Source organism: Heterodontus francisci, unplaced genomic scaffold (genome assembly GCF_036365525.1).
Source record: "Heterodontus francisci isolate sHetFra1 unplaced genomic scaffold, sHetFra1.hap1 HAP1_SCAFFOLD_102, whole genome shotgun sequence".
Taxonomy (NCBI): domain Eukaryota; kingdom Metazoa; phylum Chordata; class Chondrichthyes; order Heterodontiformes; family Heterodontidae; genus Heterodontus; species Heterodontus francisci.
In genome coordinates this window covers 5,809,165-5,823,245 of record NW_027140380.1, presented here as the reverse complement: position 1 = coordinate 5,823,245, position 14,081 = coordinate 5,809,165, and the positions used below count along the sequence as shown (strand labels likewise).

The 14,081-nt window shown below is 45.2% G+C and overlaps 1 non-coding gene across 1 annotated transcript; it reads right to left on the bottom strand.

Moving 5' to 3' along the window:
- Positions 1-2,800: 2,800 nt before the first annotated feature.
- trnas-gcu (transfer RNA serine (anticodon GCU)) lies at positions 2,801-2,882 on the bottom strand. The gene has a single exon. It is a non-coding gene; the product is annotated as a tRNA-Ser (tRNA).
- Between the last annotated feature and the right edge of the window lie 11,199 nt (positions 2,883-14,081).

Genomic DNA, 14,081 nt, shown 5'->3' with positions numbered 1-14,081 from the left:
GACAAATGCAATCTGACCAATTGCTGCCCCATCAGTCTACTATCAATCATCAGCAAAGTGATGGAAGATGTCATCAACAGTGCGATCAAGCACCGCACACTTAGCAATAATCTGATCATCGATGCTCAGTTTAGGTTCTGCCACGGTCTCTCAGCTCCAAGCAAATACTAGCAGGTAGAGTATAATGTGGGAAAATGTGAGGTTATCCACTTTGGTAGGAAGAATGGAAAAGAAAAATATTACTTAAATTGCAAGAGACTACAGAATGCTACGGTGCAGAAGGATCTGGGTGTCCTTGTACATGAATCACTAAAAGTTGGCATGCAGGTAGAGCAAATAATTAGGAAGGCAAATGGAATGTTACCTTTTATTTCAAGGGAATGGAGGACAAAAGTAGAGAAGTCTTGCTGCAAATGTACAGGGGTGTTGGTGAAAACACACCTAGAGTACCGTGTACAGTTTTGGTTTCCTTATTTAAGGAGGGATATCCTTGCAGTGGAGGCAGTTCAGAGAAGGTTCACTGGATTGATTCCTGTGATGAAGGGGTTGTCTTATGAGGAGAGTTGAGCAGGCTGGACCTGTACTCATTGGAACTGAGAAAAAATGATAGGTGATCGTATTGAGACATATAAAATTCTGAGGGGGCTTGACGGGGTAGATGCTGAGAGGATGTTTCCCCTCATGGTGGAATCTAGACCTCAGGGACACGGTTTCAGAATTAGGGGTTTTCCATTTAAGAAGGAAATGAGGCCGAATTTCTTCTCTCAGAGATTCATTAATCTTTGGAATTCTCTAGCGCAGAGAGCAATAGAGGCTGGATCATTGAATGTCTTCAAGACTGAGTTCGACAGACTTTTATCTACCAGGAAGTCAAGGGTTATGGGGAGCAGGAAGAAAGTGGGAGTGAGGCCATGATCAGGTCAGCCATGATCCTATTGAATGGCGGAGCAGGCTCAAGGGGCAAAATGGCCTACTCCTGCTACTATTTCTTCTGTTCTTCTGTTCTTATAACCTCATTGCAGATTGGTTCAAACAGAGACGAATGAGTGGAATTCCAGAGGAGAGGTGAGAGTGATTGCCCTTGAGTGAGTGTGGCATCAAGGATCCCTAGCAAAATTGAAGTCAATTGGAATCGGGGGAAATCTCTCCACTTGGTGGAGTCGTACCTCGCACAAAGCAAGATAGTTGTGGTTAGTGGAGGCCAATCATCTCAGCCCAGGACATTGCCTCAGGAGTTTCTCAGGGTAGTGTCCTAGGTCCAGACATCCTCAGCTGTTTCATTGTTGACTCAGAAGAGTCAGAAGCGGGAATGTTCCCTGCTGATTCACAATTCCTCAGATACTGAAGCAGTCTGTGCCCACAAGCAGCAAGACCTATGCAACATTCTCAGCTGATAAGTGACAAGCAACCTTCTGGCCACACAAGTGCTAAGCAGTGAATATCTCTAATGAGAGAAAATCAAACCATCCACCTTTTGATATTCAGCAGAATTACCATCGCTGAATCCCTCACCATAAACATCTTGGGGGTTACCATTGACCAGAAACTAAACTGGACCAGTCACATCTATGCTGCGGCCATAAGCGTAGGTCAGAGATTGGGAATTCTGCAGCAAGTATCTCACCTCCTGATCCACCAAAACCTGTCCACTATCTACAAGGCACAAGTCAGGAGTGTGATGGAATACACCTCACTCAACAACACTCAAGAAGCTCAACACCATCCAGGACAAAGCATCCCATTTGATCAGAACCTAACCCACCACCTTAAACATTCACTTCCTCCACAACCAGTACACAGTGGCTGCAGTGTGTACCATCTCCATATGAACTGCAGTAACTTGCCAAGTATCCTTCAACAGCACCTTCCAAGCCCGTGACCACTACCACCTTGAAGGACAAGGGCAGCAGATGCATGGGAACTCACTACCTGCAGGTTCCCCTCCAAGTCACTCACCATCCTGACATGGAACTATATCGCCATTTCGTCGCTATTGTTGGGTCACAATCCTGGAACTCCCTCCCCAACAGCACTGTGGGTGTTCCTACACCATATGGACTGCAGTGGTTCAAGAAGGCAGCTCACCACTACATTCTCAAGGGCAATTAGGGATGGGTAATAAATGCTAGACTTATCAGCGAAACTCGCGCCCAAGAATGAATAAAAACCAAATCACTCTCCAAAGATTTCCCACAATTCAGGCTGGGACATTTACTTCAGGAGCACAGAGCTTTATATAACTACAACATGAGTTCCAATCTTCAGATTCCATTAGCCTTTCACATTATTTTCTACCAGTCCACTAGCTTTTAGTGATTCAGCACTCGGGTCTCTGCTTCTCCAGTTTCTAACATCTCACCATTTATAAAAAACACTCTGATCTATCTTTGGTAGGTACTAGATGACCCCTCATTTTAAACTCCATCTGCCAAAGCATTGCTCACTCACTTAATCTATCAAGAAGATTTGAAAATAAATTTCTTGCCAAAGGATAATATTCTGCTTCTGCTCCCTCGCCGTTTGCTTTTCCCGTTAGTCTTTCATTTGGTGTAAATCCAGAGAAAGTAAAGATGGAAGGAAGGGAGGGAGGGAAAAATCTTCCTCCTTTTCGTGATCCCAATTTGATCTTCATTCCAGTCCAATTTGGGTGAAGAATTCCAATTGTCTGTCTCAATTTTAATAAAGTATAAACAATTCTGGAATCACCTTCTCGATATTGACAAGAACAGGTTTCCAGGCCGACTTAACACAAAATTTCCCCCCCTGGAAACAACAATGCACTAGACAGTTCATAAACTGACAACAAGGATGGGATTTGAACCCACGCGCGCGAAGCACAATGGATTAGCAATCCATCATGTTAACCTCTCCGCCACCTTGTCAACTGTTTTGGCGTAATGGTCACCTTCAGCTCAGATCCTGACTGTGCAGCCAGATGTGCAATGATGGAAATGTAGCTTCTGTAAGTGAATGAAATTTCCATCACATCAGGTCATGGCCTGTTTGGAATGGAGCGGTGTGAAACATTCCAGACCATGTCCAACACGTTTCTACTCAGTGTGAAAACTCACCACGGAAAGACTGGAACATACAACCATTTGATCACACCATGATTAACATCACTCAGACATCTGAACCATTAGGTCACTGACGAAGTCATGATGACTTCTAATTTCTCATGAAATGACGACTGAACTGACTGGAAGAATTGCTTTAACTCCACATGATCAGAGAGACACAGCCTCAGCCGACTTGTCAGGTGGCGTAAACAGATATTACTGCTTCTGATCTTCACCAGAACAGAGAGTGAGATGTAACATTGATCATCAAACAGACTATGAGAGAATACAACAGAATAAAACACATGGAGAGACACTGTGGAATAACACCTAGATTTGACTGGAATGTTGAATTTTAATTGGAATGGATAAAACACCAGAAACAACTGATTAAATTGGGATTCTCATCATTATATTGATCTGGGACAGAAAAGAGAGACTGATAGAAAGAAGGGAAGAAGGAAGAAAAGAAAGGATGGAACTGTTTACTTTTTTCAGTTTTTTCACTTGCCCATCAAAGCTGGATAAAAAGGTTGCAAATAACAGGGAATTTCACCAAAAAGGGAGATTAAATGCTGCCGAAACCTTGGATTGAAGGATGCCCCAACAGATCACCTGTTTAACTGTCTCCTCACTGGGGGATTTCAATCAGTGAGCAATATTACTCACTACTTTTATTGTGAAATGAACCCAGAACTGTCACTTGGAATTAATATCTGTGTTCCAACTCCTGAATAATAAAATTGTGAGTTTCTCAATATTTTCTGGACACATTTCCTGCTGAAAGAACTAATAACTCTTTTCTAATTTACACTTTACTATATACACACTCATCAAGCCTCCTAAGCTGGCATCCTTGGTGCTGCTCTCTCTTCTCCCAAACCTCATGTCATGTGACTGTTACATCATCACTCTGACAGTGGGAGGGGTTGATCCCACTGTCTTCAGCATTAACCCTTTACATTCTTATGCTACACTGTCTGTGCAAAAAATGGTTAGAGAACTTCCTTCATTTATCGAAACACCAACAGCTGCCAGTTGTAAATCAACACAAACCCATCAGAGAGAGAGAGAGAGAGAGAGAGACTGTCAGAGAACTTCCTGCATCCAGTCCTGACCCTGTCACACTCAGCAGCTGCTCACCCAGACCCCACTCTCATCAACACTGAATACTGTTACCGAGACCCTTCAAATAATGTTTATAAAAGGTGGAAACATTCAAAGTTCATCGCAGCTGGACTGAATAGAACAAAGTTTAATATCTTTTCACCGTCACTCGGTGACCACATGAGAGACAGTCCTTAAATCAGTCGTATAAATTATCAGCTGTAAGAACGTTTGTCATTGGGTTGAATAATTTCTGTGTGAGAAATATTCCAGCATCATAAACCAGGGGAATGTGCTGACAGAGCTGTGTCTTCACCTCTTCTGGTCAGTCGGACAGTTCACCCTTCATTCTGCTCTGATTCGCTTTCCCCAAGCGGATCTTCAGATTCTGAAATAGTCATAGAGTCGTACAGCATAGAAACAGGTCCTTCGGCCCACCGCATCCATGTCGACCATAATGCCTATCTATACTAATCCCACCTGCCTGCATTAATTTCATATCCCTCTATGCCTTGCTCATTCAAGTACCTGTCCAGATGCCTCTTAATTGTCACTACTGTTCCTGCCTCCACCACCTCCTCAGGCAGCTCATTCCAGATACCCACGATTCTTTATGTGAAAAATTTACCCCTTTGATCCCCTTTAAACCTCCTCCCTCTCATCTTAAATCTATGCCCTCTAATTTTCGTCACCCCTCCTATGGGAAACAGACTCTGGCTATCTATGCTATCTATGCCTCTCATAATTTTATATACCTCTATCATGTCTCCTCTCAGCCTCCTTCGCTCCAGGGAAAACAGACCCAGCCTGTCCAATCTCTCTTGATAACTCAAGCCCTCCAAACCAGGCAACATCCTTGTGATTCTTTTCTGCACCCTTTCTAGCTTAATCACATCTTTCCTGTAATGCGGCAACCAGAACTGCACACAGTACTCCAAATATGGCCTAACCAACGTTATGTATAACTGTAACATGACGTTCTAACTCTTGTACTCAATGCCTCGGCTAATGAAGGCAAGCATGCCATACGCCCTCTTCACCACCCTGTCTACCTGTGTTGCCACTTTCAGGGAACTATGTACTTGCACACCAAGGTCTCTCTGCTCAACAACACTCCCCAGAGCCCTGCCATTCACTGTATATGTCCTGCCCTGGCTTAACTTCACAAAATGCATCACTTCACACTTGTCTGCATTAAATTCCATTTGCCAAGCCCTTGTCCACTTTCCCAGTTGATCTATATCCTGTTGTAACCTTAGACAACCTTCTTCACTGTCCACTATACCACCAATTTCGGTGTCTTCTGCAAACTTACTAATCATGCCCCTTACATTCACATCCAAGTCATTAATATATATGAAAAACAACAGGGGGTCCAGCACCGATCCCTGCGGCACACCACTGGTCACCGGCCTCCAATCTGAAAAACAACCGTCCACTACCACACTCTGCCTCCTATCACCAAGCCAATTTTGCATCCAATTTGCTAGCTCATCCTGGATCCCATTTGTTCGAACCTTCTGGACCAGCCTACCAAGTGGGACCTTGTCAAAGGCCTTGCTAAAGTCCATGTAGACAACATCCATCGCCCTGCCCTCGTCAATCCTCTTGGTCACTTCCTTGAAAAACTCAATCAAATTCGTGAGACATGATTTCCCACGCACAAAGCCATGTTGACTATCGCTAATCAGACCATGCCTTTCCAGAAGCATATAAATTCTGTCTCTCAGAATGCCTTCCAATAACCTTCCCACCACTGATGTAAGACTCACCGGCCTGTAGTTTCCTAGCTTATCCCTTCTGCCCTTCTTAATAAAGGCACAACATTAGCTATCCTCCTGTCTCCCGGTACCTCACCCGTGGCTAACGATGACACAAAAATCTCTGCCAGGGCCCCAGCAATCTCCTCCCTTGCTTCCCATAGCATCCTAGGATACACCTGGTCAGGCCCTGGGGATTTATCCACCTTAATGCACTTCAAAACCTCCAACACCTCCTCCTTTGTAATGTTGATATGCTCCAGGATATCAGTGTTCCTTCCCTTGAACTCACTAGCTTCCATGACCTTCTCCACGGTAAATACGGATGAGAAATATTCATTTAAGACCTCGCCCATTTCCTGTGGCTCCACACATAGATTGCCACACTGATCCTTAAGGGGACCTACTCTCTCCCTAGCTACCCTTTTACTCTTAAAATACTTATAGAATCTTTTAGGATTCTCCTGTATCTTATGTGCCAGGGAAATCCCATGGCCCCTTTTCGCCCTCCTAATTTCCTTCTTAAGTGTACTCCAACATCCCCTGTACTCCTCGAGTGAGTCGCTCGATCCCAGCTGCCTATACCTGACATATGCCTCCTTCTTTGTCCTGACCATACCTCAATATCACTCGTCAACCAAGGTTCCCTAAACTTGTCAGCTTGCCCTTCCATCTAACAGGAACATGCCTGCCCTAAACTCTTCCTATCTCATTTTTAAAAGCCTCCCACTTACCTGCAAACAGCCTCTCCCATTCAACTTTTGAGAGTTCCTGTCTGATGCCATCGAAATTAGCCTTCCCCCAATTTAGGACTTCAACCTGAGGACCAGTCCTATCCTTTTCCAGAACTATCTTGAAGCTAATAGAGTTATGGTCACTGGTCCCAAAGTGCTCCCCCACTGACACATCAACCACCTGCCCAGCCTCATTTCCTAAGGGGAGGTCGAGTGTAGCCCCTTCTCTGGTAGGGCCATCCATATACTGCTTCAGAAAACTATCCTGGACACATTTAACAAATTCTTCCCCATCTGATCCCTTAGCACGAAGGCAGCCCAGTCAATATTAGGGAATTTAAAATCACCTACTATTACAACCCTATAATTCCTACACCTATCTGTGATTTCCCTACGTATATGCTCCTCCACTTCCCTCTGACTATTGGGGGGCCTATCGTATAATCCCATCAAAGTGATCACCCTTTTCTTATTTCTAACTTCTACCCACAGGTCCTCGCTGGACATTCCCCCCCGGATATCCTCTCTAAGTACTGCCGTGATGTCCTCCCCAATCAATAGTGCAACTCTCCCTCATCTCTTACCTCCACCTCTGTCACGCCGAAAGCTTCGGTACCCCGGAACATTGAGCTACCACTCCTGTCCATCCCTCAACCACGTTCCCGTAATAGCTACAATATCACAATCCCATGTACCGATCCATGCTCTGAGTTCATCTGCCTTACCTGTCAGGCTTCTTTCATTAAAGTAAATGCAGTTTAGCCTACCAGACCTTCCACGCTCCCTGTCCTGCCCCTGCCCAGCCTGCCTACTGGACTTGCTTGCTTTAACCTCTACATTTGCCTCAACCATCTCATCTGAGAGATTACTACTTTAGATCCCACCCCCTGCAAGACTAGTTTAAACCCTCCTGAGTAGTACTAGCAAACCTCCCTGCAAGGATATTGGTCCCCCTCCAGTTCAGATGCAACCCATCCTTCTTGTACAGGTCACCTCTGCACCAGAAGAGATCCCAATGATCGAAGTAGCTGAAGCCCTCCCGCCTTCGCCAGTCTTCAGCAACGCATTCATTTGCCTTATCCTCCTATTCCTACCCTCACTATCACGTGGAATAATCCTGAGATTACAACCCTAGAGGTCCTGCTTTTTAATCTTCTGCCTAACTCCCTATATTCACTTTGCAGGACCTCATCTCTCTTCCTGCCTATGTCGTTAGTACCAATATGGACCACGATCTCTGGCTGCTCACCTTCCCCTTTCTGAATGTCCTGCAGCCGCTCCGAGACATCCTTGACCTTAGCACCAGGGTGGCAACATACCATCCTGGAGTCTCGTTTGTGACCACAGAAACGCCAAACTGCACCCATTACTATCGAATCCCGATCAGTATAGCTCTTGCAACATTTTTCCTCCCCTGCTGTGCAGCAGAGCCCTCCGTGGTGCCACAAACTTGGCTGTTGCTGCTTTCCCCTGGGAGGTCATCCCCCCGCAACAGTATCCAAAGCGGTATATCTGTTTGAGAGGTGGATGGCCACAGGGGACTCCTGCACTACCTGCTACTCCGTCAGGTGGTCACCCATCTCTTTTCTGCCTGTGCAGCCATTACCTGCATTGTGACCACCTCACTAAACATGCTATCCACAACGTCCTCAGCATCGCGGATGCTCCACAGTGAATCCACCTGCAGCTCCAGTTCCGTAATGCGGGTAGTCACTAGCTGCAGCTGGATACACTTCCTGCAGACATGGTCACCAGGGACACTGGAAGCGTCCCTGATTTCCCTCAAAGCGCAGGAGGAGCATATCATGGGGCTGAGCTCTCCTGTCATGACTTACCCTTAGGTTAATTAGTTACTACCTTCATTAAAAATACTAATTATACTAGGGTAATTGTTCTACCCACTTCACTCTAAAGTCCTTAAAAAAAAAACACTTTAGTAGTACTCACCTTATCACCAGAGGATTTTTTTTCCAACAAAAAAAACAACTTTCCCCTTATTTTTTAAGATATTCAAACAGCTGCTACTTACCAAGCAATCGGCTTGCAGCTCTCCTCTGATGTCACTGTTTGCCTTTTTTGTTCAATATTCCGGCGCATTGGAAGAGGTGCGACTGCTCTCCGCTCCCGGAAGGGAAGAGACTGGACCTTGATCCTCTGGGTCGATTTACAGGCTCCGCTCCCGGTGTTCCCCCCACAGGTCCGCTCTGCTCCTCACCTCTCCACTCTTGGAAGGTAAGAGCAAATCTGGACACTGGGTTTTCTTATTTAGTTCCTTTCGATTTTTCTTGCTCCTGAATGATAATATATTCCAACCTTGGATCAACCTTGCCCTGTCTCCCAGTCTCGGTTAAAAGTGACACATAACGGCACCAACACTCTGAAACATACAACATGGTCACACTCTGCTTCAGTGAGATTAATGCTGAAGCAATTTCCATGTCGAATGCGATTGTGAACAAATTTCTTTCGAGGAAATTGTGGCTGATTGAGTATTTGCACTGAATTTCTGTGCAAGAAGCGACAGTTTCAAACAGCCATTCCCAAATCACTTCCTTCACAAAGACAAAAACTGTGCTGTCTTAACGTGTGACTCAACTTCACAAACAAATCTGAACTCGAAGTTCAGGTGAAGACAGAGAAGTGAATAATTGACAGTGTAATCTTTGAATCATAATTTTCTGTTTCTTCGCTGAAGTGAGGCTCAACCCGAAGACACGCGAGATTATGGAAATCTACAAATTTGGAATGAGAAAGCATAAAGTAGTGAAACAGTTGGTGAGTACATTGTGGCACTGAAGAATTTATCACTACAGGGCAACTTTGACACATTCTTAGACCGTACATTATGAGACAGATTTGTGCTATCTTGGCGGATGAGAAAAGATACCAAACGCACAAAATCCCACATTTGAGCGAGCGTGTAAGATTGCTCTTTACATGGAGATAGCATCAAAGAATGCTCGTGAATTGCGTCCTATGCCAGTGACAGTAACACACTTCAGAGGAACTTAAACACACTGGTAAAATGGGCTTTCACGTAACAGATAACATTTTACACAGAGAAGTGTGAAGTGATACAGTTTCGGAGGAAGAATGAGACAATGTACACCAATCTTTTTTGATCAAGGTTTGAAAAGGTTGCGAAGAGCAAACAGGACACTTGGCTTTATTAATAGAGGCATAGAGTAAAAGCAAATAAGTTATGCTAAACCTTTATAAAACACTGGGGCTGAATGGCCGACTCCTGCACCTCCACAGAAAGCTTCCACTCCAGTCTCAGACACCCTTGTCAGGATCACTTTCCATACATCCCGCCACTCCACGCACGGATATCTCCCTCAGGATCAGATCACAGCTCCACAGTCCTGCCACATCCAGTCGTGAATGGTGGTGGATAATTAAATAACTAACAAGATGAGGAGGCTCCAAAAACATTCACATCCTCAATGATGGTGGTGCTGAGCACGTCAGTGCAAAAGATGAAGCTGAAGCATTTGCAACCATCTTCAGTCAGAAATATTAAGTGGATTTGATCTGTGCTAATTTCAGCTCCTCATGCTCGCTGGTGCCTTGGTTCTCTGGTGCTAATTTCAGAGTAAATCATGCAGCTTGACAATTGGAGCCAAAGAAAAAGACACAGGAGAGGTTGAAAGTGCCAAAACCTGGGATTGAATCAAGAACTGTTTAACTGTTAGTACAGCACGAACTCAACAAAGCTATTTCAACAACACACAAAGGCCACCATTCTGTCACTGCTTTGGAAGACAATATATACATTAAAGTGTTTGTAAAAAGTTACAGAACACAACATGTGAGTAATATTCCCCATTGTTATCTCAGTACTGATGGATTGTGAAGTGGGAGACAGCCAGAAGTCCCACTGAGCAGCACTGACCCTGAGCTGTGAGTGAAATGAGATAAAGTTCAATCTTTAGCAGAAAGATTCTGGAGAGAGGTAAGAGTCCTGAATCAAGGAAAGACTTTCTGACATAATAAAAGCCAAATACTGCAGATGCTGGAAATCTGAAATAAAAACAAAAAGTGCTCGAAATATTCAGTAGGTCTGGCAGCATCTGTGGAGAGAGAAACAGAGAAAACATTTCAGGTCTGTGACCTTTCATCAGAACAGACAAAGGTTAAAAAAGAATTAGGTTTTAAACAAGTGAAGGGGAGGGGTGTGTGGGAGAGAACAAAGGGGAAGGTGTTTGATAGGGCAGAGGGCAGGAGAGATTAAATAACAAAGCTGTCCTGGGACAAAGGCAAAGAGTGTGTTAATGCTTGTGGTTGCCTGACACCAGTCATGCTCTGAAGTTATTGAACTCAATGTTCAGTCCACAAGGCTGTAGAGTGCTGAATCGAAAGCCAGGTGCTGCTCCTCGAGCTTGCGTTGATGTTCACTGGAACACTGGAACAGGCCAAAGACAGAAATGTTGACATGAGAACAGGGGGGAGTGTTGAAATGGCAAGCAACCAGAAGGTCAGGGTCATGCTTTCGCACTGAGCAGAGGTGTTCCACCTAATCTGCGTTTGGTCTCCCCAGTTTAGAGGAGACCGCATTGTGAGCAGTGAATACAGTATACATAATTGAAAGAAGTACAAGTAAATCGCTGCTTCACCTGAAAAGAGTGTCTCGGGCTTTGGATAATGAGCAGAGAGGAGGGAAAAGGGCAGGTATTATATCTCCTGCGATTGCATGGGAAGGTGCCTTGGGAAGGGGAGGAGGTGTTGGGGTAATGGAGGAGTGGACCAGGGTGTTGTGGAGGGAACAATCCCAGCAGAATGCTGACAGGGGAGGGGAGGATGCGTTTGGTGGTGGCATCACGCTGGAGGTGGCGGAAATGGTGGAGGATGATCCTTTGGATGTGTAGGCAGGTGGGGTGGAAAGTGAGGACAAAGGGAACCCTGTCGCAGTTCTGGGAGGGAGGGGAAGGCGGAGGGCGGAGGTTGAGGGTCCTGTCAACTACACTGGGAGGGGGCCGGGGCGGGGGTGGGGGGGGGGGTTGGTAGTTGAAATCTGATGAAGTTGTTGAATTTAATTTCAAACACTCCTTGAACTCTCTGCCGATGAAGTCTGAAAAAGGGAAGAACAACCACACAACAAGGGTCTCAAATCCAAGACCCTGAGATTAAAAGTCTCATGCTCTACCAACTGAGCTAACAAGACCTGATACAGTACTTCTACTCTGTCTGTTATTGGACGGATGCAGCTGTTGGCTCCACCCCAATGGCGGGAGTTTGTTCCACCAACCATGAAGCAGCTTCCCATCAATTCCCCAGATTATCAGTAATCCACTTCCAGAAGCCCCAAAGTGTGATATATTCCTCTCACTCATCAATAATAAAACTGAAATCTTTTTACCTTCCAAATGCTGCCATCTATTTTGTCAGTATTTATTTCTCTCTCCTTTTTATTTAGTTCATGCATTCCTTAGGAATTTGTTTTCCAATTATTTCTGAGGGAAGAAATGAACAGATCTGGCAGCTCAAAACTGGGCATCCATGAGGCACTGTGGGCCATCAGCAGCAGCAGAATTGTATTTAAACACAATATGTTACCTCATGGCCTGACATATCCCTCACTCTACCATTACCATCAAGCCAAGGGAACAATAGTGGTTCAATGAAGTGTGCAGGAGGGCATGTCAGGAACAGCACCAAGCAGACCTAAAAATGAGGTGTCAACCTGGTGAAGCTACAACACAGGATTACTTGCATGTCAAACAGTGGAAGCAGCATGCAATAGACAGAGCTAAGCGATCTCACAACCAACAGATCAGATCAAAGCTCTGCAGTCCTGTCACATCCAGTCCTGAATGGTGGTGGATAATTAAACAATTAACAGGAGGTCAAGGCTCCACAAATATTCCCATCCTTAATGATAAGGGAGACCAGCATATCAGTGCAAAATACAAGGTTGAATCATTTGCAACCACCTTCAGCTAGAAGTGCCAAGTTGATGATCCATCTCGGCCTCCTCCTGAGGTCCCCAGCATCACAGATGCCAATCTTCAGCTAATCCAATTCACTCCACATGATATTTGCAGCGGTTCAAGAAGGCAGCTCACCACCACCTTCTCAAGGGCAATTAGGGATGGCGCCCATATCCCATGAATGAATAAAAAAAAATCAAGAAATGGCTGAAGGCTCTGGATACTGACAACATCCCGGCTGTAGTGCTGAAGACTTATGCTCCAGAACTAGCCGTGCCACCAGCCAAGCTGTTCCAGTACAGCTCCAACACTGGCATCTACCCGGCAATGTGGAATATTGCCCAGGTGTGTTCTGTACACAAAAAGCAGGACAAATCCAACCCGGTCAATTACTGCCCCATCAGCCTCCTCTTGATCATCAGTAAAGTGATGGAAGGTGTCGTTGACAGTGCTATCAAGCAGCACTTACTCAGCAATAACCTGCTCTTCATTGCTCATTTTGGGTTCAGCCAGGGCCACTCAGTTCCTGACCTCATTATGGCCTTGGCCCAAATATGGGCAGAAGAGTTGAATTCAGGAGGTGAGGTGAGGTGACAGTGACTGCTCTTGCCAAGAGCATCAAGGAGCCCTTGCAAAATTGAAGTCAATTTTAATCAGGGGAAAACTCTCCACTAGTTGGAGTCATACATCGCGCAAAGGAACATGGTGATGCTTGTTGGTGGTCAATCATCTCGGTCCAAGAACATCACTCAGGACTTCCTCAGGGTAGTGTCCTAGGCCCCAACCATCTTCAGCTGCTTCATCAATGACCTTCCCTCTGTAATAAGGTCAGAAGTGGGGATCTTCGCTGATGATTGCAAAATGTTCTGTCGCATTAACATCTCCTCAGATACTGAAGCAGTCCATGTCCACATGCAGAAAGACCTGGACAAAATTGGGCTTGGGCTAACAAGTGGCAAGTAACATTCACGCCACAAAAATACCAGACAATGACCATTTCCAACAAGAGAGAATCTAACCATCTCCCCTTGATATTCAATGACATTACCATTGCTGAATCCTTCACTATCAACATTCTGGGGGTTACCATTGAGCAGAAACTGAATTGGATCAGCCATATAAATAGAATAGCTACAAGAGCAGGTCAGAGGCTGGAAATTCTGCTGTGACTGACTCACCATCTACAAGGCACAAGTCAGGAGTGTGATGCAATACTCCCCACTTGCCTGGATGAGTGGAGCTCCAACAACACCAAAGAAACTCAACACCGTCCAGGACAAAGCAGCTCGTTTGATCAGCACCTCATCCACGACTTTAAATATTCATTCCCTGCACCACCAGTGAACAGTGGCAGCAGTGTGTGCCATCTACAAGATGCACTGCAGCAACTCACCAAGCCTCCTTCAACAACACCTTCCAAACGCCCGACCTTGAGAACCTGGAAGGACATTGAATGAATGGGAACACCACCATCTGCAAGCTCCCCTCCAA